Raw genomic sequence first — 27,193 nt, 5'->3', positions numbered from 1 at the left:
ATGACTCAAAGATTTTGGCCAATAAGGAAAGTTTTGAAATAGGACGATAATTGTCCATATAAGTTGGATCCCCATTTTTAAAAAGTGGGATTACATGCGCTGTCTTCCAAGATCAAGGTATACTGTTTTGATCTAAAGATAAATTAAAAATATAAGTTATTGGATCAACAATAATATGAGCTACAAGTTTCAAAAGGAAAGGGGCAATCCCATCAGGACCAGCTGACTTTTTACAATCTATATTTTGTAAAGCAAATAAAACCTTATCCCTTAAAATAGGTTCAAAAGTAAAAAGGTTCGAACCCCCAACATTGGGGTGAAAAAACCCTGGAGATGAAAGAGATTCTGGCTCTGATTTAAATAGGAAACCAGCAGTGGCAAAGTGATTATTAAAAAGATCAACTATATCTGTTTTATCTGTGATTTGTACGTTATTGACATTTACAATTTTTGGAAGTGCTGAAAATGAAGCGTTTTGTACCGTTTTTAATGAATTTATAGTTTTCCAAAATTTAGCTGGATTTTTAAAATTTCTTGTTGTCTCATCAAGATAAAACTGTGACTTAACTTTACGTATTAGTGTAGTACATTTGTTTCTTAAATATCTAAAAGAAACCCAATCAATTTCTAGCCCAGATTTCCTTGCCTTTGCCCGTGCTAAGTCCCGTTCATGTAATAGAGTGGTTAATACATCAGAAAACCAGGGATTATTCCTCCCCTTTACTTTAAACTTTCTTAAAGGTGCATGTTTATTTAAAATACCCATAAATGAATCTTTAAAATAGGACCATGCCAATTCAACATCAGGAATTAAACAAACCTTTTTCCAATCAAAATGAAAAATATCATGGATATTTGCATCTAATCTACACAGATGCAACAGTTATTTTTGCAAATCATAAATTGTTACACTAAAAAATATTAATACACAAGATAAGGGAAATCATAGTGGTGAGCATTGTGGTGATAGTTTTTATTTATTGTGTGGCTGCGTTAAAAAATTCTCATGCAAATAACGATTAAAATATTTTCATAAGTTTGTTGTGTGGCTGTATTACGTTTATTTTATGTAAATAATAATTAAAATGTTTTCATAAGAAACCTTAATGTATATGAACTTGATTTGTAAGAGTACTTTGGGGTTGGACCTTGGTTGCGTTTCTTGGGTCCGATTTCAAAGCCCCCAAACCCTTTCAGCGGTGAGGGTGGACGCAGCGATGTCCTCTGCTGGCGTCAGGTCCTGAGGCAGATCCACCTCGGCGTGCCCGATTTATGCTGGCAAGCTTGGGATTCCCCCGTCTCCTGACATCATTGTAGTGCTTGGCGCAACGTCCTGGGGATGCCAGCTGATGAGACTGTGGCTATTTCCTCTCACGCCTGTTTAAGCGACGCTAATTTGGGCGGGTTTCTCCTATCCCAATACAAAACAACTTCTCTGTCTTTGACTGCTCTTATAAGAACGTCGGTCTCCTCGGCTGTGAACCGCTCCTGGCGTGCGCCTGGTAAATCCTTAATAATAATAGCAACCCGCCATGGAACTTGCGCCCTTGCGTTTAAAGGGAATGTTGGATAGCGTTCTGATTGGTTTATTTGACGTTACGCTCAAACCACACCTATGAATAATGAACCTACTTCAGACCAACCTCTTATTGATTTGCGCCCGGCGCAAGAGTTGTTTCTCACGCCGGGAAAATAGCAACAGCGCCCAAGATCCGCCCACAAACTCACTTGCGCTTCGTACTTGCGTTTCAGATCGTTAAAATAGGGCCCTATGTGTTTTTGATCTTAACCATACTGTCATATTAGTTTTGTCGGAGATAGGACATAGAGGAACTAAGCCATCTGTTTCTCTGTGCAGACTATGTACATCTAGGATGCGATCTATCCAGATGAGATTCTCTCCAATGCCAGCAAACCGACAGTGGAAGACACGAGCTAGCACTTCTCCCTCCACATTGCCTCAGGCTTTTGAGATACCCACTTATAACTGCTTCTCCCCCCATGTTGGGATCATCGGGGCCTCCATCGCCCTGCATGTACACACTACATCAGGTGTAGGTAAGACGCACACTCACTGCTTCCCTGGTGCTTGTGTTCTCAATGTTTCTGTGCAGGTGCCTGGGATAATGTAGACAATTTGGGTTGTCATGTTACACGCCAGGTGAACAACATCAGAGTGCGGCAGTCAGAGATCCTAAAGAAGGACTCCATATGTTTAGTCGAGACAGTACGCCGTACATCCTTACGACGAGGATATTTGTTTCAGGACCACTTTCCCAATACTGACAAGGACATTTAAGGGTCAATGGACAACTTGCTTTCAATGAATGGTTAATGTCTGTAGTTCTTTTCACACACATATTATGGAAAAAATACAGAGTACACATCCGGGAGTTGTTTGGGATTATCTGATTTTGGTTAATTCACGCTGCCAATAGTTTTCTGGATCTGTTTGTGCTTTCACACACATGCCATAAAGACATGACATATTTAAAGTCTTGCACTTGGTAGGTTTTTTGTAGTATCTGTAGTTTGCTTATCCGTGATTTCTCTCTCGAGAAACCACACGTGTATTTTTTTGTTTATGATAAGATCATAAAGGAGTGCGTTACACCACTGCTTCCCAATCCTGGTCCTCGAGCACCCCCTCCCAAAAAGTTTTAGATGTCTCCTTATTTAACTCATCAGCTTGTTAGGGAGACATGTTTACCATTTTGGAAGGAGGCTGATAACTTGAATCAGGTGTTTTAAATAAGTTTTTGGGAGGGGGTGCTCGAGGACCAGGATTGGTAAGCACTACATTACACGCTGTTTTGTTATGCTGGTGAATGTTCATAGCTGATAGTGACGAGCCCCCTGATTTCTTCTTCAGTCCAGTTTGCAGATATTTCTCATTGTGAATGTTAATCTGCATTTAAATCTGCCATGTCAAAGGGGAAAAGGCTATATTTTTGTTGTGATGACATAATATTTATGTTGACTAATTATCGACGTTGAAATTGACACCGCCGATTCTATCGACCAAACGCAACAGCTCTTAGCTCTAAGCATACACATAATTGCATTCACTAACCTTTGCCTCAGGTTATAAATAACTTAATAATCACAACTATCCACTACCTAAAAAGCTATGAACAGCAGTCATGCAAATTTTCTCAATTTGCTTTTCTATTTCTACTAGCAATTATGTGAGCTGCAGTCTGGATCCTGCTTCAGTCAGATGACCTAACACAAATGGAAAGATGACATCGACCCTTGCAAGGACTTCAGACGATGCCAGCACTGGACTACATACAGTGGTAATCATGTGCGTTTCATGTTTAACTTTATGCCTTTTGGAGATCATTTCATCTTCCCCTCGCTTAAATGTTTACATTAACAAAACATTTTTACCAGGGGTGCCCAAACTTGTGCATGTCCCTGTACTGATATATAGTATACAAATAATGTAAGTTGAATTTACTTATTTGAAACGCATTATACTAAGCACTACACTGCAATGTTGTTTTTAACGTTTGTGCATAATATATTATTTTTTGTCTTTTTCCTTCATTAGATTTTCAGTAGTCCGTGTCAAATTTTATTTCAAGGTAAGATAGCTTTACATGTTTTTTATTGTGCTTTAGTGATCACACAGGCCCTGTTTATGTTCTTAACCGGCATGAGTTTATTTATTGTGATATACACAAAACAAGATATTTTGATAAATGATGTTAAGTACACAGCTGCTCATTTACTTCAATAAAATTTATTTTTCCAATTATGGAAGTCAATGGGTACCATCAACTGTATGATTAAAATCATTTATCAGATTAAAGAATTTTTGGCAAGTTTATAACAACATCAGACCTGCCAACCTGTACGCATTACGCGTAGCAGGTACTCATTTTGACCTCAAAGTACGGTGGTACGATTTGTCACTCTAAACTACGCAAAAACCTGATGACGCCCTTTGCTGCGCGAAGTACTCAAAAGAAGAAACAGAAAAAAGAAAAATATGTCCAATCATAGCACTGGGCTCATCCACCACATAGAAAGTGGGGATGATTGACAAGTCGTATGGCCAATCAGTAACAAGAGTCTGCTATCGATGGAATCACAAAATCCAGCGTGATCTCCTTCCTCCACCCGCAGTTTCTGACCATCTTTTTCAACGGAGAGTCAAGACGTCTGACCCGCTAAGGTAAACTGGTCAGGGTGGATGTGCAAATAATGAAATAATGCATTAGCTTAATCCTTTGAAGTCGACGGTCGGCTCCGTTTCATAACGTGCACTTCACCGCAAGATGCGCTAACATTACTTCTGATTTGTAAATGAGCATCATTTATAATTGAGCGCTTACGAAAAAAGTACAATAATTTTACCATGGGGAGAGCATCCAGTTTTAGTCAAATAAAAACGGAAAGTTCACTCTCAGTGAAGGGAATCCACCTGACATCCGAGTGAAGCGGATTAAAGTCGCCATGAAACGGAAGTAGCGATTGCCTTATTTTCCCCGTGGTGACGTATATCCGAATGAAACGGCTTTTGAGATGAAATAAGGCAGGGCTGGATTTGAATTTGTCCATCGAGATCTGATTGGATCGTTTGAAGTTGGGTCGTGTTGCTAATTGCTAATCACTGCGATCTTCTCCCGGACCCCGCCCACCTGCCATACTTTTGACCGGAAGTGAAGAGAGATCGTTTTGAGGAGGGGAGGAGATTTGCATTTTTGATTAAAGATTATGAGCACACACGAATTTTTAAATAATAATGAAGCTCACAGATAAGTCATTTGTTAATAATACCAAACTATTAAAAATACATATATAGTTTTTCATTTCAATTTCATTGCGACTTTAAATGCGTTCTGAAATAACGCGCTCTTTATAATTGTCAATAAAATAAAACGTCATATACAACCACATCAAATAAATGGAGAATATCTCGTGTCTCGAGCGCCCACGTGATAGGTGCCTATGCCGTACTGTACTGCACTGTAAACAAAGCTACAATAAATTACAGACAGACATACAGTTAACAGCACTACTGTCACAGTTATGGTTGAATTTAAAGCAGTGTTAACTCTAAAATACTGTCTTAAAGGGATAGTTAACTTAAAACATGTAATTCAGTCATAGTTTACATAACAGAACAGACCATCCAAACATTTATGAGTTTCTTTATTGTGTGATACTCAAGTTATTTTAAAGAGTGTTGATAACCACAGTGTCTGGTCCCCACTCCATTGTATTTTTTGCTAGTCAGGGAAAAACAACAATTTTTTTCTCATTTTTTTGTGTCTGTTTCACTCAAGAAAGAAATCATGAAGGTTAGACACAATATGAGGTTGAGTAAATGATAACAGAATGTCATTTGTGGGTTAACCATCTCCCACTATTTAACAGTAATATCACTTTTAACAGTGTTTGTGCAGACATGCTAAACTTTGGAGAATACAGTATTTAACATTAATAATGTTATTAATCACCATGTATGGCAAATTTAGTTAAACATGATTTTATTCACATTTATAATTATTTTTAAAGCAGATTATGGCAGGATGGGGAAAAAAGTGAGTGCAATGTGCAGCATGTTACCTTGAAAGTTACTAAGAGGTGTGTGTGCGTGCGTGCATGTGCGCGTGCATGTGTTAAATCATATGTGAAAAACCCGTGTTCTGTCCTTTCGGCCGATGCTACTGTACTCAAAAAAAATTTCCAGGGTTGGCTGGTCTGCAACATGAAGGTGAGTAAATGATACAATTTTAATTTTTTACGTAAACTGTTAGCTTTGAAGGATTATTTACTCAACCCCATGTCATCCAAGATGTTTGTCTTTGTTTCTTTAGCCAAACACAATCTTATATTAAATACTGTCCTGGCCAGTGGCGGCTCGTGACTGCTCTTCTGAGGGGTGCGAATTCAAAATAAGTGTTCCGAGTGTCATGTGTGTTGCTCGTGTTTTCAAAAATATGTGTTTGTTGCGTCATGTAAACCATGTGCATCACGTGTCTTGTCAAAAGAAGTGCCTGCTGCACACGCGTCAAAACCGTTTATGATAAAAGATGCTGACGTTTACAAAATACACGCAACATTCACTTAACATTAAACTCTGATTACACATTAGATAATGCAGGTATCTTTTATCATAAACCATTATGACGTGTGTGCAGCAGGCACTTATTTTGACATGACACGTGATTCACATGCGAAATGCTAACACATATTTTAAAATGACGAACCACACACATGACGGGCTACATACATGTTGGGATGAGGTTCGCATTGCATTGTTCGCCCTCGAAAAATAAGTCATTGTCCACCACTGGTCTGCTTCTTCAATGCTTAATAATGGCATTGACTGGGCATCAATGTTTTGAAGTTCCAAAAGTGCATCCATTCATCATTAAAGTGATTCATATATAACCCAGTGGGTCTTCTGATGCAAAATTATAGGCTTGTGAGAAAAACTTTATATTTTAAGCTTTAAGGGAGTTACGATGCATATGTAATGTAAACAGACTACAACAACTCAATCGCATTGTTTCTCACATGTCTCTACTGCGTTTCATCACAATTCATATTACGACTAGTCATGAGATGCATAACATCAAATGCGATAACACGTGCCGCAATATTTAAATTGTCTTTTTAACTGTGTAAATGTCTTGTCTCTATCATAAAAAGCTATAAATATGAATTGTTTTTCTCACAAATGTATTGTTTCGCTTCGGAAGACATTTATTAATCCACTGGGTTACATATGGATTACTTTAATGATGGATGGATATACTTTTGAGCTTTGGAAAACATTGATCCCAGTCAATGACATTATAAAGCAAAAAATATAAATACAATATATAAATGTAAAGAACCAGGAAATTATTTAATATAACTCTGATTGTGTTCTGTTAAAAAAGTAATAGATAACTTCTTGGATGACATGATGGTAAATAATCCGTCAATTTTTATTTTGGGTGGAGGAGTAATCCTTTAACTCATTCAAGTCATCAGACAGTCATCTTGTTGCTTTGACTGAATTAATTTACAGATCAATATCCCTGGTGGTAAATCAACACTGCTCAGTCTTATCTATTTAACTACACTGACGATCCTGAAGGTGTGTTTAACATTAATAAAATAATAAAGTAATGCATAAAGTGATAATTGAACATTACTGATGATGTGTGCTGTTAACAAGCAGAAGGGTAAAGATAAACTAAAACAAAGACGTCAAAGCAACAAGATGACTTGGTTCAGACAACTCAACCCTTTTAAAATGTCTTTTATTTAACGGTGCATTTTATCCTTTATTTTAGACAAAGCAGACCATGTTAATTTCATTTAATACATTCTGGAACAAATCTGGGTCCACTTATCATTTCTACTTACAAATTAACATTTCTGTTCGGCTCCGCTCACAGCGTTTGGGTGAGACCGAGGACCAAGGCGTATACTAGGACACAACTAAGTGTTGTGGCCCACAGGTGAGACAATCTTTGCAATTTGGTATCTGTTAGACACGATGCATTGAAGAAGGGCCCATTCGTATTATACTTAAAGGTGCCCTTCCTCTGTCGTTTTTATTGCTTTATACTGTTGTCTGAGGTCTACTCATGACGTTTGCATGGTTTTTACATCCAAAAACATCAAAAGCAATAAGTAATAGCCATTTTGTACCCTGATTTTGAGGCTGGTTAGAGAAATGATCAGTTTTAATGGGCGGGCTGCATTGAAGACTTGGAAGTAAACGCCCACTGCTGTGATTGGATAACAGTTTTTCGTTCAAACTAACTTTCAATTTAATCTCATGTGTAATCAGTTTAATGTTAAGCGAGTGTCTTAAGACACAGTGTCTTTCTTACACACATAATCATAAACCCTTTTGACACACACACGCGTGTCTTTTATCGTCAGTTTAATGTTAAGTGAGTGTCTTAAGACACAGTGTCTTTCTTACACACATAATCATAAACCCTTTTGACACACACACGCGTGTCTTTTATCGTCAGTTTGATGTTAAGTGAGTGTCTTAAGACACAGTGTCTTTCTTACACACATAATCATAAACCCTTTTGACACACACACACGTGTCTTTTATCGTCAGTTTAATGTTAAGTGAGTGTCTTAAGACACAGTGGCTGCGTCCCAAACAGCATACTTCCATACTATTTAGTAGGCAAAAAGCACTGCTTCTCGTATTCTTTGCCTACTACTGTATATAGTATGGAAGTAGGCGGTTTGGGACGCAGCGAGTGTCTTTTTTACACACATTATCATAAACCCTTTTGACACACATGCGTGTCTTTTATCGTAAACCCACGCACAAAAACACACACACAAACACGTCTTTTATCGTAAACCCACGCACAAAAAAACACACACAAACACAAGCGTCTTTTACATAAACCCTTCGACGCGCGTGTAACGAAAGCACAAACTTTTATTACATTCGATGCGTGTGCATCATGAATTCGCGTGAATCGCGTCCCTCTGAAGAGAAATCCTGGCCCCAACTGATAACACATAGTACTAAAGTGTTTTAGTTTTACTCACACAAACACGCGTGTCTTTTATCATAAACCCTTTCAAAGCGTGTGCAGCATGAATTCGCGTCTTTCGGAAGAGAAAACACCAGCCGCCACAGTGACACATAACACTTTACTCACATAAGCTGCGCCATTCTGTCCGGATCCAATATTGATGGAGGAGCATTGCTTTTTAATCGCAGTCTCTCTTCAAATCCAGCGTTCTTCTGAACATCCAAACATGTAGCAACTGTTATGATTCCCTCGTTTAATAGAAATTATGTCTCGACGAAAAACAATGGCCCGAATATGGTACGGTTGACGTTTAGCCATCCTTGCTGTAACTTGTTATGAAAACTAACTCAACTACACGTAATATGTGGGCGCGGTCTCAAGTTGAAGAGCTCATGAATAGTAATGACCTCGATCAGTTCCACGTCACACTGATAAACTTTTCTAACTGACCTGATTTCTCCACTTATTTCTTTTCAGTGGCTACAGCTGACAGAGGAGGTGGAAGTTGATTTTCACATTCACGACACAACACAAACACATATGGACCCAACACATATCAAAAAAATACAAGTAAAAACGGTTTTATGTGGAAGGGCCTCTTTAAACTTGGTCCAGGACCATGTGATTTTTGGTTCGTTCCCACCGCCAATGATTTTCCGGAATCTGTGTTTATGCCGTAAAGACACATGATGTGTTTAAAGTCCTGCACTTGATAGATTTTATCCACAGTGTCTGAAGGTTTGTTATTATTGGTTATTTCTCTCTGCAGAAGACTGGATTTTTGTTTATGATAAGACTATAATGGAATGCGTGATGCTCTGTTCTAGTATGCACATGAATTAACCCAATTTCAAAGTGGATATTTGAAACTCCCTGAACTCTGTCCTAGTCCAGTTTGCAGACATTTCTCATCGTGAATGTAAATGTTCATTTAAACCCCCGTTTTAAAGAGCTGAACGGTATATCTTGTTGCGATGACGCACATGTATTTTGTTTAATATAAGCTCATGTGAGCGCCTGATGCGCTAGAACTGTTATGCTGCTAAATGATCTCTGCTTCAGCGTGGATAGTGACGAGCTCCCTGATCTCTGCTTCAGTCCAGTTTGCCGACCTTTGTAAAACCCTTGTTTTAAAGAGCTGAACCATAACTTAAAAACTACGCCATTGTTTCTGCGTCTCATTTACAAAGAGGGCTTTCCAGGTATTTTACGGTAATTTTTACTAGGTCCTCTTTCCTGGAACAATCCCAGAACATCTACGGCACATGTTTGCGTTCACACAAATGCCTGTCTGCCAATTTTACGGATATTTTCTGGGACCAAAGTGCTGTGTGAATAAGGTTATACTTTACTCGATTACACGAACACTGATGCAAGCACTTGTTCAACACAGTTTGGTGGTAAGCAAGTGGGTGACTGTTATCTTTAGATATCTCTAACAATAAAATGTATAATTTTCAAGACATTTGCATTAATTCCTCCTATAGCACTCATTTTAAGTATAGCTGAGGATGCAAAGAAGAATTAACACTGTTTATAATGCACAGCCAGACACTCAGGAATGCAACAACACAGTAGACCAGATGTTTTATATGCTTACATAAAGTAATGTATACTTTGTGGGTCCACTTTTTGATTATGTATCCAATATACACGATTGTTCATGTTTGCCATAGGCACCTAAATTTAAATATAAAAATGTGATCGTATGATTAATAATTTTTTGTTGGATGTTTCCATTTAGGTGATCCTAAAGCAAAAAAAAAGAAACCATGGAGAGGAAGAAGTGGTATCCAGATGTTTAAAAGGCGGTGTTCGGGACAGGAAACAAAGGCAACAAAGAGGATCCTCTAAGGCAGGGGTTCCCAAACTTTTTTTCCTGCGCACCCCCTTCTATGTCCCAACCGGGTTGGCGCACCCCCAATCCCCATTTTAAAAAAAATCCAAAAAAGCTTTATTTTCTCACCATAAATACTCATGTTTAATCATGCGCAAATAACCAAGGGCCGGTTGCACTAGCCGGACGTTAAGAAGTTGGGTGTAATAGTCCTACGTCGGGCTTTGCTACGTCCAACATTGTGAAAAAAATTTACGCCTATTGCACCATCTGAAACTACGCTCGGCGTAGATGATGCGCGCCCCCGTGTATGCGTTTAACCACTGTGATATTTAGACGCCATTCGAGTTTACTATGGTAAAAAACGTACACTTACTGCCGTCAGCTAATAGATGACATATGAGAGGTTTCCTCATGTTTACCAGTGCGTCACGTGCAGACCCATCAAACACATTAACGAAAGCCTTTACTGTTCGCACAAAAGGTGTATAATAGTTTGCAGATTCATTATAACAGCTCAAGTTTCAAACAAAATTAAATGAAAGCTTTTAATAAGTTCTCTACAGTAAGTATTTATGTATTTTATTATATAATTCATTGGCGGTCTCTTTACCATGCATGAAAACACATTGCTCGCGTATCCTGTGCCCATGTCTCGTCACATTTCATTATTTCTATTTTTGCCATAAAAAAAGTCTCTCTCTCTTGGTCCCTCTCCTCCTTCGTGACTAACAACTTTATCATAAGACGTCCCACATGACAGTTTCCCTGATTTCAGTCAGTTAAGCATATTTATAATATATATGGAATGAATGAAACGAGTTGGCACGCATATAGCGGCTGCAGTGCATAACAGAAGAGCAGTGCGTAGAAAAAGACAGCAGCTGTCTTCTACGTTTCTATCAAAAATTAATAAATTATAGTCTTTTATTTAAAATAAAAGCGATTACAAAGAAAATGTTTACTGTTCATTTTTTTATTTATTTATTGTATGGAAAAATCCCACTTAAAGAAACAGACCGCCATTACATTTTTCCTCTCGCGCACCCCCTGGTGGCAGCTCGCGTACCCCTGGGGGTGCGCGTACCACACTTTGGGAATCCCTGCTCTAAGGTTTAAAGGCACTACTTGCAGAGACGAGTGCAGAAAACAAAGACAGAAGACCTGTCGAGAATGTTTTATGATTAAATGTTTTTGTTATGTACATGCACATTATTATTTACAGTATATTTCTAAGATACATAAATATGTGACCTTGTATATGAAATCCAGGCTACTGTCTTAAAATCTAATGACATCTAAAGTTTGAATTTACTGATTTAACATTGAGTTCAGTCTTTGGCATGACCTTACTCAGTCAGTATTTAAGATGTCAAGATTATATTTTCAGAGAATGTTTTCTGAATTGTGTAGGATAATTTTTTGTAGAAAACAGTAAGTCACAAAGAAATACTTTGCCGGGTTTTCACAGGCCGTGTCCCATTTGTACAACATATGTGAATTATCTTGAGACTAAAACTTCTGAAATCCAAACTGTTATATTTTAGCATTTCAAATGCAGCCACCCTTTGCCTAGAATTTGAAATATATATACCCTTGGGTTTTTTCAGTAATTTGAGATCTCATCCTGAGATATTTTCAAAGAAATTTCCATGTATTATGGGCTTGAATTACTTGTTTATTTTATCATTTTGTCCAAGTAATTTGAAAAAAAGTTTTAAATTAAATTTTAGTTCTCAATTGAAATAAATGTAAATGTTGAGACTATATTTTTGTCCACAAACGTAATTGAATCATATACCTTAAGGGTATATTATTTTGAGAAATATTTTAGTTAAGTGTAAGTAAAACGTTTACACAGTAGTATAGCAGTGTATAATAGTTACAGAATATGTAATTTATGTGTGACACATGTAAATATTCTGTTACTGATTTATCCAAGTTGTTTATGTGTTATATTTGTCAAATGAATACATTTTCAACGGTTATTGACAGTGGTGTACTTGTTTTTAGCACAGAAGCACATTATTCTGAATAAGTGTGAATGAATAAAGGTTTAAATTAATAAATAAATGCCCGGTAAAGCCCGTGCAGAGCAGCTGAAATTGCATCGTTTAAACATCGGCCCGAGGGCATTTGCGACGAGATGCCGACATCTAGATGACATCGTCCCAATGAGCAAAAGCTCCCTGAGCGACATCTTGCCGATGGAACTTTGAAAGTCGGCACAACGTCGGCCAGATGTATGTGTGCTGTCTGGGAATAGCTAAACTAAACGAAGACCATGGTCTTTTCTCATCTGATTGGGACATGTGGTTTACATCAATATTAGGACCACTTTGGAATCATTTGAAGGCACCTTTGGTTGTTGTAATTTCAGGAGTGTTTGTCATCTAACTCTTGTACATTGCCATAAAAGTGTTGATTTGTCTTATTAGACACTTGACTGTGACAGGCCCATCAAGGCCATTATCCAGTGTAAGACACACTCCCTCAACCGACGCTGGTATGCGGAATGACGGAAATGACCTGTTCTTTTAAGAATGTGTAGAAGGGAAAAGTATGGATAGGTACCATCCAAGCTTTTCAAAGATACATTTTGAAAGTTTGTTTGCAATAATCATTTAATGAGTGAAGGATCCTACCTTAGATCCTCACGTGCAGAATGTTTTTATTATTGTGTTTTTTTTATCTTTAGTAATTTATTTAAATCTTCCTGCTTCGCTACTGTTCGGACGCTTTTACTTGCGCTCTGTGCTTTGCGCTTTTTCTTTTTCGCTTTTATCTTTTGATTCAACTACCAGCAGTTCAGCACAGTGCTCAAACTAAACAATTGGGCACTCACACTAAAACTACAAATTCCTGGAACTATATTGATATTTGGAACATTCAACATCTTGGGGAATTTGTCAAAGCGGTCTACCAGTCTGCTATTGCCGGCAGCTGACAATCCTAAAACAGGACAACACAGCTGCCCACACTCAAACAGAAGAAAAGAAGAAAGAATGCCTTCTTCTGGATCTAAATCCACCTGCTGCTCAAATTGCCACAGACTTTTACAAAAGATTGCAGTTCTCGAAACAAAGTTACTTGTGGCGCTGCCGACCCTGCCAGAACATACAGCGGAGCTTCATCGTGGTCCTTCTCAACATAAAGCTGGTGAGTCCTGTGAACCTAATGCTTTTAAACAGGTCATAGTGAGCTCAGAGAAACCTAAAGAAATTGAGGACACAAACCAATGGCATAAACAGGGTGCGAGACCCAAAAGTGCTCAAGACATTAGACTGTCACGAGTGTCACAAATTGCTGCATTAGCATCATCTACCCCAGATATGGGTACAACTCGAGTAGCCAATATTGGTATTCTACCACCCCCTGTACGGCTTGAAAATAGATTTGAAGCACTAATGAGTTTGGGTGAAGAATCCCCAAATGTTAATGGACACAGATCACTTCACCCAGTAGCTTACAGAGCTAACAGACGCTCAACATCATATAGGCAGCGGCGCTCCGCTCAGACAGCAGCCGAGCCAAACACGCTGATAGTGGGTGACAATATTATCAGAAACTTTGAAAGCAAGGCTACCCGTACATACTGTTTTCCTCGGGCAACGGTTTCTGATGTTAACAAGGAACTTTGCAACATTCTGATGAAACATAAGTCTGTCAGTCGGATTGTCATACATGTGGGAAAGAATGATATTCGAAAAGAGCAGTCTGAGCTCCTTAAGGGGGATTTCAATGAACTTTTTGAAACACTTACAAGACTGAAAGTTCAATTTTTCATCAGTGGACCTCTTCCAGCCCGAGGAACAAATATGTTTTCTCGTCTACTAAGCTTAAATTCATGGCTGCAAAAAACCTGCACCATGAGAGGACTGAATTACATTGACAACTTCAATATCTTCTGGAGTCAAAGGCAACTTTTTAACACAGATGGTATCCACCCAAACAAACTAGGTGCTAGGTTGCTTAAAGACAATATCTTTTTCTCCATGCATCATCCATCAGCTGAGTGTGCCAGTCCACTACTGAACAGCGGAAATGACCACAGGATTTTACACCAGCACCTGGATGGACATTCAGATGACAAGGATAAAACTCTGCAGTCACAACTACTGTTCACAGACACAGCTCAGGCTGAGCCCTGCCCACAGACCTCGCTACAGCTGGATTGTGAATCAACACCCAAGGACGTTTCTGTTGATAATGACCAGAGGAATGATAACACTCCCTCCCAGCCTTCAGGAACACCAGAATCACAGCTGATGTCGTCACACTCTCTCTCCCTCTCTCCAACATCACCACTTCTGGGCTTTTCAGAGAAAATGGAGAAACTGGTATCTGCTGGAACAAAGCTCTCCCACTCTATTGCTGCGAGTCCCCAAATATCAACCAAGAAACGGCGGGGTCCTCAACCACAAAAGCCTTCGGGCCCAGCCCGCCCTCCCCCTCCATCTCAGAGAGCACTCCGACCTCTGCCTCAACGTCAGGGATCACACCAGCCCTCATCTGCAAACAGCATTGGTAACTGATGTGTGTTGGGTTCCCGCTACGTCAGCAGTAACAATCATAAATATTTTAAGAACAAGCGGGCACCCGATGTCCCTTTAGCTTTCCCTATCTCTGTCCTGACATGTGATAGAAAGATGAAGGCCGTCTCCAGCCGCACAGCAATTCTATCTAATCTACTGCCTATTATACGTCATTCTGAGATTGATACAGTTCCAAAACCAGTTACTGTTAAGTTAGCACTTCTGAACATCCGTTCACTAAAGAACAAATCATTTTTAGTTAATGATCTTATCACCACTAACAACCTGGACTTTATGTTTCTAAATGAAACTTGGTTAGATGGCAGCTGCAGTGCTACAGTCCTCAATGAATCAGCCCCACCCAACTTTACCTTTATAAGTGTATGTAGAGCTGTTAGAAGGGGCGGAGGAATAGCTGCTTTATTCAAAGATGCCTTTCAATGCAAGCAAGTGTTACTTGGTGATTACCAGTCTTTTGAATATTTGTGTATTGCTCTAAAAGGTACACCACGCATTCTGTTTACAATTATTTATAGACCTCCCAAATACACCTCAGCATTTGTTGATGAATTCACAGAACTTTTGTCAACAATTTCCTCTGAATTTGATTATTTTGTTATTGCTGGAGATTTCAATATTCATATAGACAATTCAGAAAACAATACTGCGATTGAACTGTTAAATGTTTTAAACACTTTTGATCTGACCCAGCACGTGCAAGGTCCTACACACAATCGGGGACACACTCTTGATCTGCTCATTAGCAAGGGTCTAAACATTTCATCCACTGTAATCAAGGATGAAGCGCTATCTGACCATTTCTGTGTTTACTTTGATTTATTGATCTGTCCTGCCACTGATGCTAGATCTGTCTATATCAAAAAAAGGTTCATAAATGAGAACACCAGTGAGGTATTCATGAATGCTATGTCAATGTTGCCAAACATATCCGCAGACTCTGTTGATGTTCTCCTTGAAAACTTTAACATAAAAGTTAAAGATGCTATTGATGATATAGCTCCAGTAAAGGTCAGGATGATCACTGGCAGACGTAAAGCACCCTGGAGAAACACAACAGCAGTACAGCACATGAAAAGAACATGCAGAAAAGCTGAACGTATGTGGCGGAAAACAAAACTTGAAGTACATTATAGCATCTATAAGGACAGTCTTCGTGCTTTCAATGTAGAACTAGGCACAGCTAGACAGACCTTCTTCTCCAATATTATAAATAACAACATAAACCACACTCGCACTCTTTTTGCTACTGTAGAGAGACTAACAAACCCCCCAAATCAAGTTCCTAGTGAAATGCTCTCTGACAACAAATGCAATGAGTTTGCTAAGTTTTTCTCTGAGAAGATCAGTAATATCAGAATGGCAATCAATACGACCTCAAATTGTACTGTGGTCAGTCAGATATCATTGCAACAACCTCAGAAATTAGCCATTCTCTCAGAATTTGACATAATTGATATAAAAACCTTGGAAGAAACAGTACAACATCTTAAAGCATCAACTTGCAGCCTTGACACTCTCCCCACATCTTTTCTCAAAAAGGTACTTAACTGCTTAGAAACTGACCTTTTAAAAATAGTAAATACCTCTCTGATCACAGGCACTTTTCCAGAGTCATTAAAAACAGCAGTTGTAAAGCCTCTCCTAAAAAAGAGTAACCTAGACAAAACCATACTTAGCAACTACAGACCTATCTCAAATCTTCCGTTTAGAAGCAAGATCATTGAAAAGGTTGTTTTCAATCAGCTAAACAAATTCTTAAACTCAAATGGTTATCTGGACAACTTTCAATCTGGTTTCCGTCAGCATCACAGCACAGAGACAGTGCTCATAAAGATAATAAATGATATTCGCTTAAACTCTGATTCAGGTAAAATATCAGTGCTGGTGCTACTAGATCTTAGTGCTGCCTTTGACACAGTAGATCACACCATACTCATACATAGACTGGAAAACTGGGTAGGGCTCTCTGGGATGGTTCTCAAATGGTTTAAAACATACCTACAAGGAAGAGGTTACTATGTGAACATAGGTAACCATAAATCTGAGTGGACATCCATGACATGTGGAGTCCCACAGGGTTCAATTCTTGCACCGCTTCTGTTTAATTTGTATATGCTCCCACTTCGTCAAATAATGAAAAAGAACCAAATTGCTTACCACAGCTATGCAGATGACACCCAGATATACTTAGCCCTGTCACCCAATGACTACAGCCCCATTGACTCTCTATGTAAATGCATTGATGAAATTAACTGTTGGATGCGTCAAAACTTCCTCCAGTTAAACAAAGACAAAACCGAAGTCATTGTATTTGGAAATAAAGATGAAACTCTCAAAGTTAACACATACCTTGACTCTAGGGGTCTAAAGACACAAAATAAAGTCAGAAATCTTGGTGTAATTTTAGAGTCTGACCTTAATTTCAGTAGTCACGTGAAAGCGATAAGCAAATCAGCTTACTACCATCTCAGAAATATTGCCAGAATTAGATGTTTTGTCTCAAGACAGGACTTAGAGAAACTTGTTCATGCTTTCATCACCAGCAGGGTGGATTACTGCAATGGACTCCTTACTGGGATCCCCAAAAAGACCATTAGACAGCTGCAGCTAATACAGAACGCTGCTGCCAGAATTCTGACCAGAACCAAAAAATCTGAGCACATCACTCCAGTCCTCAGGTCCTTACACTGGCTTCCTGTTACATTTAGAATAGACTTTAAAGTATTGTTACTCGTTTATAAATCACTTCATGGCTTAGGACCCAAATACATGACAGATATGCTAACTGAATATAAACCTAACAGATTACTCAGATCATTAGGATCAGGTCAGTTAGAAATACCAAGGGTTCACTCAAAACAAGGTGCGTCAGCATTTAGCTTTTATGCCACCTCTAGCTGGAATCAACTTCCAGAAGAGATCAGATGTGCTTCAACAGTAAACACTTTTAAATCTAGATTAAAAACACATCTGTTTAACTCTGCATTTACTGAATGAGCACTGTGCTGCTTCACACTGACTGCACCTTTAACTCAAGTCACTTTTACTCCTGTTTTATTCTTTTTAACATTTTAAACTGTTTTATTAAAATCACATTTATTTTCTTTAATTGTTATTTTAAATTCTCATGTATCTTTGTCTTTATTGTGATCTTATCGTGTAAATCTTATTTTTACATTTTCTTTTTCTTTTTTATATATTGTTTTCTCATTTCTGTGTAAAGCACTTTGAATGACCTTTGTGTATGAAATGTGCTATACAAATAAACTTGCCTTGCCTAAATAATCATCATAATAATTTTATAATCATTAGTTTTTATCCATTTAATTATTGTATTTGATTATTTAATATTATTTTATCATTATCAATTTCATTATTATCATTTTTATTACTACATTATTATTTATTAATTCATTTATTAATGATTGTTTTTATTCATTATTCATTTATTCATTCATTATTATATTTCTACATTTTATTATATAATTTATTAATTCATTGTATTTCTATATTTTATATGTCTCTTGGTGTTTCAGTTTCACATTTGGGAAGTTTCATAGAACTGTTCTGTCTGTGTGTAAACAAGATAAATAAAGAGAATGTTTATGGAAGCCCAAGGTCTAAGGGATGATGCAGCTGAGCAATTTTGGATATAACCGTGCATGCTGTATTCCTGGGGTAGACGAGGTTTGAACATTGAGGCAAATGCAACTGAAACTAGCTGTCCATCAATAAAACTCTGTTCTATTTTATCATCTAAAACAGGAGTGGGGAACCCTGGGTCCTGGAGGGCCACTGTCCTGCAGAGTTTAGTTCCAACCCTCATCAAACACACCTGAATTTCATTTCCAAGTAATCCTGAAGACTTTAATTAGATTTTCAGGTGTGTTTAATTAGGGTTGGAACTAAACTCTGCAGGACAGTGGCCCTCCAGGACCAGGGTTCCCCACCCCTGATCTAAAACTTCCGTCTCACGACTCTGTTTATGCTCTCCTCTAGCAACGATTGATCAGCCTTGTATCTGACAGATGCTTTAACAAAGTAAACTTATGTTTTCTGACGTGATCTGGTGTCCGGGGCTGGATCGTTTTTTATTTTGTCTGTGGTGTGGAGACCAGGGGCCTCATTTATCAACAGTGCGTAGAAAATGTTCTATATTTGTACCTACGAATGAAATTTAGAATGTGCCTAAGTACAAAAAAATTGGGATTTATCAAACGTGCGCACGTGGTTCGTACGCCCATCAGTAAGTAATCATTGTTGATAAATCCCACATGTTCTTAAGCACCATGCGCGTTCATGGTCATGGTCATTTGCATTCCGAAACGCCTCCAATTAACCATATATGGGACAACACCTCCCTTTATAAGTCACGTGGTTGTACTTTTCCCACACCGTAATAATGGCAAAGAAAGCAAAAAAGCGAAACTTTACAGACACAGAAATGGATAGTCAAATAGTCAAATCAACACATACTGTTTGGTTCACTTAGTGCGGGAGGAATAACCAGCAAAAGGAAACATTCAGTATAGGAGCATGTCACCAGTGCAGTTAATTCCGTGGGGTCTGAGGAGAGGACAGTTCCAGAAATAAAAAAGAAGTGGTTTGATATTAAATTATCGGCCAAAAAACGCGTCACAGCACATCGACGTGAAATCAGTGCAACTGGAGGAGGACAGACCACAACTGAAATTTCTCCCTTGGACAGTCGCGTAGCCAGCATCATTGGCGACACAGCTCTGTCCGGTATTATTCGTGATGGGGACACTGATGCTTTTGTGCCAGAACAAGCCGGCCCATCTAACACCCAAACGCAAGGTAAGACAAACCCACTGGAATAGTCTGTGTAAACATTTTATTTTAATTGTAACAATTGAATTAATGAGTTTAATCATTATGACCATGTGTCCTTAGTAACACCCATGGTTACAGAGGAACTGGAGGAGCCGGTAGAGGTGGTAGAGGTGGGACCGTCCGTTGCCCCTTCCGTGCGCCGTCCGCCAAGAGTGCTGACTGATACGGTGCTGCAAAATCAAGAGGACACAACCAAGGCCATTAATGAGATAAAAGAACAACTGAGCAACATAACCAGTGTATTGTTGCAAATTAACGAGTCTCTTAAACAAATTGCCTCTTGCGCAAATAAAATTACAAATCCATAAAGCATTGACTCTTTTTCCATACTGCAAAACAACTTTAAATGTGTAAAATGTGTAATGTTTCTGAGCGCGGCCAATGGCCACACTTACCTAAAATGTCTGTATGATCCTCTGTCTTGCCGAATGGCAGCGGCATTGGGAGGTGGCAGGAACCCTGCATCAGGCAAGTTGTGTAGCACGCAGCAAGCCATGATAATTTTGCACACTTTTTCTGGCCGATACTGCAGTGTTCCCCCCGTGTTGGACAGACACAGCCATCGCCCTTTCAATAACCCTATTGCACGCTCAACTGTGCCCCTTGAGCACGCATGAGCACGGTTGTAATTCTGCTCCTGCTGGGTCATTGGGTTGGTAAGAGGGGTCATTAGCCACGGCTTCAGCGGGTAACCTTGATCACCTAATAAGGAACATTTGTTTAAAAGTATTGTACATAGCCGAGCAATAGCAGTTTAAACATGTTGCAGTGTAAAACTCACCAATTAGCCAGCCATCTGCAATTGCGCCTTCTTGGAGACGCAGACCCACAGAGCTGTTCTGCATTATGAAGGAGTCGTACGTTCCCCCAGGCATCTGCTCTTCACGTAATGCAAATAGCATCTGCCAATATCTAAAGTGCCATCAGCCGTCAGTCCAAAGAAATGAGACGCCATTGCCCCAGAGACCAACCTTTGCTGCACAGCATGTGCAAGCAGTTCTACCATCTTGTTCTGGATCGTATCTGATAGCCAGTTATCCCCGGAGAAGCATCCACTGGTGAGCTGCGGGAAGCGACTCAGTGCAGTCAATCATCATAGGCCAGAAGTGTCCTTCATGGTGATCGTGGCCTCGGAGAGGTAAGCGCTATCAGACCAAAAAGCGCACTGACTTAAAGGCTTCTTGAAAAACCACTCCGGCAATATTCTGCTCCTTCGCAACCCCGGCGAAGAGCATGACACTGATCGGTTTACTATTCAGCGCAGAGATTTTGTTCACAGCTTCTAGGTGGAAGGATAACTTCTCGTGATCTCTGAATTTTTCTGTGGCTTTACGCCAATTCGAAAAGCCCCCTCTGATAAATACGGGGTCAGCTCTGGTTTGCTCCTCAAGTCTCTACCACAGACCAACAAGTAAATCACAGGGTTTTGTCAGTGTCCTTGACATAATGGAGCCATTTCCATCTTTTAAACCAATCTGATTCAAACGATCTTGAAATCTTTCAGTTTCAAAACGCTTAGTGGGGAAGTTGAAATACTTTGGCTGAAATGTCTAAAATTCAGATGGTAAAAGTGATGTCCCTGCTGCATCAGTCTCACTCTCGTCGGGGGCAGCGCACAAAATTTCTGAACTTGAAGCGCTAGTGTCAACAGCAGCCTAGTTGTGTTGGCTAGCAGCACTAGTAACGAAAGAAGGTAGCTTGTTCTGCTCAAAGTGCCTTTTTCTGGTTTGCGGGATGAGAAGTCGAATGGAGAAATAACGCTAGTCCTCGGGACTTTTGGGTTGTGTGATTGAAATATCCAAAATTCTCTTCTGAGACATTGCGAAGCTGATAGATACAGATAGCCTAGTAAACTTATTCGTCGTTCTATGTGGCTGTGAGTGTGCTTGTGTTGTTATGCCTATGTGTATAGACAGCGTATCGGCTGAATGGCAAATACTAACTGAAATAAATTAAATCATTTTAAAATTACTAAAATTATCCCTCTCTTCATCACACACCCCAAAAATGACATACAAAATATCTTGGAACAGAAACAAACAACAATCGGAGATATTTACAAGCTATCATTTTATCGTCATCGCAGTTTTAAATCTTTGCCACCAGGGGGTGCTGCAGGTGCACTTCCCACGCCCATGTGCCCCTACCCCAATAAAATCTGGACCTTCTTTTGTCAAATCTGTCCCACAGATACGCAATCCAGGCAGCAATGTTGTAAATGAGTAAAAGCAATCTGCATTACTACGGTAATCCAGGTCAAATGTGTTTTGACAGTAATGCATGTTTTAACATGTGAATAGTTTTTATCCGTTTTACATGGAAGGCGACGTTAAACGCCCGGCACAAGAGTGAGAGCCGGAGGTCGGAATTTTGCCACTGACAAACGACTGCAGGAGACATAGATCGCATACACATGCTACAGGCTCAAAGACTTGCACAGCACAAGTAAGTGTCTGAAAACACCTACGTTAGTGGCCCTTTAAAATAACCATCAGAGCAATGTCTGTGGAAACCGTGGTATAAGGAACAATTTACTCCGGTCCTTTAAATTATTTAAAAATAATGCACACATCTTTTTACTGGTATTTCATTGCCTATTCACATGACAGGCAGACCAGGGCACGTTCAACTTCAAAACTTTTGCTATGGTTTCCATGTTGAATTACATGTTTTCTGGAAATGGTGTGCAACGGTGTTTGAGCTCCATTTTCTCTTGTTTGCTGGGTGTAAGAACTGCAGTCCAATCAGCAGCAACATGTAAATAAACCATGCAGTACTAAAAGAGACCGCCCGCACAATGGCTCCAAGTTGGGATGTACCCTTTTATTCTGGACTGCAAGTGCAGTCAGAGGCAGCCTTAGCTATGTTTCAACCATTTCAATTGAAACGGCGCAAGAACGTTTGAACGGGGGGCTATGATTCCTGCACAGGGGAGCTCACAGTGTCAGTGCCAGTGGATGTTAAGCAATCACATATCTTTCATTTTAAATCAATTAATTTCTGCTCTTTATTTTCTCTCGGACGTTCATACGCGCTTTAGCCTACGATAGAAATCGGATTATTAATATGAAATGAATGTATTTTATTTAGTCTACAATAAAACTGTAGAACTGCATTAATATTTGTTATATGTCATTTAAATTATGTTTTTTAAAAGTAAGTTCTTTCATTTTTATAAATCAATGTAGAATCGTTTACAGCAGCATCACAGTGCTTCATAAAAACTCTCAGAAAATGTGTCGTGCACATATGGATAATTCTAGAGCAGTGTTTCTCAAACTTTTTCAGCCCAAGGACCACTTCATCTTCCAATATTTTTCTGAGGACCACCTAACAGAATCTGACTCTAACACGCCCCCAAAAAAACTACAAAATAGGAAGGATAAGCTAAATTTAAGTTTAATATGCAACTGTTTTAAGTCAAAAACTAATTTTTTAAACACAAATGCAATGCTATGTTCAGAAATTATTATATGAATTTAATTTAATTTGAAAAAGTAAATGTAAAATGAGTTGCAGCTTAATATGAACAACAAACTGCACATGTGAAAAACTGCAATTAAACATACTGTAACAGCCTAGGTCCCACTTAATGTCATTCCAAAGAGCCATTAATTTAAAACTGAGGTGGTGGGTAATGAGAAGTTTATGGTTGTATCTATGGTAACAATATAATGCTGAAAAAAATTCCCCTTAATGTCCAAAAACATTTGGATTTTACACATGAAACAAAAACTAATACATTACAAAACTGATAGATCTTTGGATTTTAGCTGCTTTCAGTGTATGCTTGACATTAAGCTTTATTCTACATTTAAATAGGTAAATAAGATCCATATCACACTCATTGAGAATTTAACTCATTTACTCACTTCAGTGCACATATCAAAAAAGTTTATAACATGGAACATAACATTGTTTTATGCAGTTTTTTTGTCAAAGCTAATTATTACAGTAGCCCTATTTCAACAACAACAGCCATCTTAATAATTGGCAAACATTAGGCTAGCTTCTAATAAGACAGAATATGTTTTTAGATTTCGCAAGAGCAGTGAAATCAGGTGTATGTTTGTCAGCACGATACGCATACAGTGGTGCAAATGAACTGTTACTCGTTTAAATTGCATTATTGTGTGAGAACGATGCTTTGAATTTTGGAAAAATGGCAGTTTCATTTATTAAGACATGTAACGTAAATGTCATTGTTGATAAGCAAGTCATAATTGAGCAGACTTATCAGACAACAATTGTCGGAAAAGGCAGTGTTTTAAAGCTGGAAATACAACAAATAAAGTTAAAACAGCCATAGAGTCCGATCTCTTAACTCACCACAGTCAGCTATAGCGTCTTGAGACGCGGGCCGCGAGCGGGGGAGGCGATCGCGTTGAACTTGGGGACCACGACTCTGTTGTGGACCAAAGCGCGAATATAAACACGTGACACAGCTGCTCGCACCAGTCACGTGACTCGCGCTCTGCAGCTCATGCTGTATGAAACAGACGCACGCGCATCAACTCGTAACTGTAGGGCCCGTTGTCTAACTTACTACATTTATTCTAGAGATGTCTTTTTTACAGACTACATAAAGGGACGGATCAAATTACCTTGGGGGCCGGGTCTGACCTGCGGGCCGCCAATTGAATAGCCCTGGTATAAACACTTGCCTAATTTAGGTCATCTTTTGGCGGCCTACTGGGGGGGTTTGGCGGACCACTACTGGTCCGCGGACCACACTTTGAGAATTACTGTTCTAGAGGTTTAATTATTCTTTAGCATCGGGATCACTAGACGAGAGCTTGATAGCCTAATTTTTTTGAAAACCGACATTTCTTAATTTTGTTACCTGTCGTAGTTAGCCCGTGCGCATTCATTCCAACAAATTTACCGTCACAAATGGAGAGAATACCATTTGAAAGTACTCATCCCTAAGTCCTATTCCCTTCGAAGATCAGAGCTGTGCATAGAGTTGCGTAATTGTGTCTCTCATTGCGTGACTGTGAACGCTAAAATACACTTGGAGAATAGAGCAATGAAAACAATGTCATTTTCATTTTATCTGGAGTGAGTTTAAGCGGCGTTCCCTTTCAGAAGTGCCCTTCAAGGCGCAAAAACGCAGTTTTGAATTCGACCATGCTCTCTCTCATCAGGCTTGGCTGTGCAAGTGCGATTCCAGGTTTTTAATAATACATTTTTTTAGGGGCTGATTTGGGGGGTTTTAAATAATATGATTGAATTTTATACTAACCTTAATGCAGTATTTCATTGTATTAAAAAATATGTGTTTAACATCTGTGTGCATTTACTGACTGCCTTTAATATATTTTGTGCATGACTGCATTTTCCTCTACCGCAACATCCACACAATGTTCCATTAAATGAACATAATGTCTTTGCTTTTGTGAATTAATAAAATTTAAGAGAATGTTTGAGCTGTTTTTTTATAAGTCAGCCCAGACAGCTGAAAATATACTGCGCAAATCAATTAAGCAGAGAAGTTTGCGTCCATGAAAGGGCGAGGCTTATTCCAACAATAATTGTATGGTTTTAATTAAATAAGGTTGGATCATTGCTGTTGAGCTGCCTGTTCGTGAAGCTGAAAGTCAAGTGCACGTAATAAAATAATATACCATTGATGCAAACCAACAGGAATCCTTGCTTTTTTGCTCTATTATGCTTATGTTTTATGTGGGTAGGGCCCCCGATTAGTTATTGAAACGGGCCACCAGAAGGCCGGCTCTGAGTGCAGTGACTGTAAAATTGAGCATATTTGCTGACGTCATCAGAAAGAGACGCTGAGAGAAAGACGAGGAGAGGAGTCGCAAGCCCGAAGCTCCGTTGAGCTTATCAGCTAAATCCTATTTTTTCACTATCTTATTCCTATCTATATAATATAACTTTTTAGTCTTAGGAATGTAAGCCGCGAGGGCGAGCAGAAAAGCTAAACCAAGCCAGCTAAGGGGCAAACCTACAATCATCTGAGACGTAGTAAGAGGCTTAAGCCATTGCCCAAATAGCCCAAAGACAGCGTGCTGACATGGCAAGCTAATTTGACGAGAAGAGATGGAGCGACTTCAAGAGGAAAAGCTCTACCTCCTTCGAGCCGGATTCGAACCAGCGACCTAAGGATGACCAGGGGAATGACTACAGTCCTCCACTCTACCAACTGAGCTATCTAAGGCCGGGCGTGCTGGGGGAGATTGCAACGTCAGAAGGCTCGGCCATCCTGACCCCGCAAACAGCGTAGACTAGGCTTCTTAGCGTAAGTTTTCGTACTACTTTTGGAATTACTTCTGAATTAATTTTTGCGAGAGCGGGTGCTCCCTGGCTGCCGTTTGCACACACAACCCATCTGCAAGTAGCTTTCAACAGATGCTGCCAAAGCATTTTTGGGTTCAATGATTGCATCCCATTTCTCATATTGTATTACGTGGCGCTCACAGGAAGAAAAATATCCATTCTAAGACTGTTACACTGCTATACAAATCTGTCCCGTTTTTCTTGGAATTTTAATTCTTTGTTGCAATAACAATAATAAAAATAAGAATTTGATGCTACTACTGCTTATAATAATAATAAACCTTTATATCAAAGAAATGTTTTTGACACACCCTGTGAATCTGTCTGGAATTATGATCATGTCCCTTTCTTGTAATTTTAATATCTGTGTGAGTTTGTAAAATTTTTCTAGAGAGGTATGATAGAAAAAAGCCAAAGGATAATGTTGTAGAAATAAAGTTCTTTTTATTTTTATTACAAACACCTTCTCTCTCACATAAACACAACTTTTTCAAAAAAGCTTTAAAGGTGAAATTTGTAAGATATTTGCAGTAAAATGTCCAAAAACCACTAGGCCAGTGTTATATATTTTGTCCAGCTGATTACTATCAATATCTGTAATGTTTTCAACTACTTGTAAATCGTGAGAAAATTTCCATTCAAAACATTGTTACGGGGCAGTGCAGTCTCATGTCAATGACATTAATATCCATGTGACCCTTTGTCACTACCTTTACTGACGTAAACCACATGACAACAGTGGTCGAGTTAAAATGGCGGCCAAGGAACCAACTGGAGCACAAATTTAGTGTAAATAAACGTATATTTTCACTTTTTACACATTTTAATTGCATTTCTAGCGAGAAATTAGTATTGTAGTTTTCAAATATGTGATCAGTTATCACAAAGGCGCTCTCTGTTCATATTTCAAACACGCTGCCTTTGAAGTGCGTCGGAAAGCCTTTCTCGGAGCTGCATTCATGCCTCCGAAGTCATGGCCTCATGAGGCAACAAGTCACTGCCTTGAGTTTTCGGACACAGCGAGCCAGTGTCCTGGACAAATGCCGAACTATGCGATAGCGCCTGTCGGGCTACGCGCTTGCTTATGAACTTATGGATATCTCTGTACCGTCTGCCACTGGTTG

Source organism: Paramisgurnus dabryanus, chromosome 10 (genome assembly GCF_030506205.2).
Source record: "Paramisgurnus dabryanus chromosome 10, PD_genome_1.1, whole genome shotgun sequence".
Lineage (NCBI taxonomy): Eukaryota > Metazoa > Chordata > Actinopteri > Cypriniformes > Cobitidae > Paramisgurnus > Paramisgurnus dabryanus.
The sequence above is the reverse complement of the archived record's forward strand: the minus strand, read 5'-3'. Positions refer to the sequence as shown.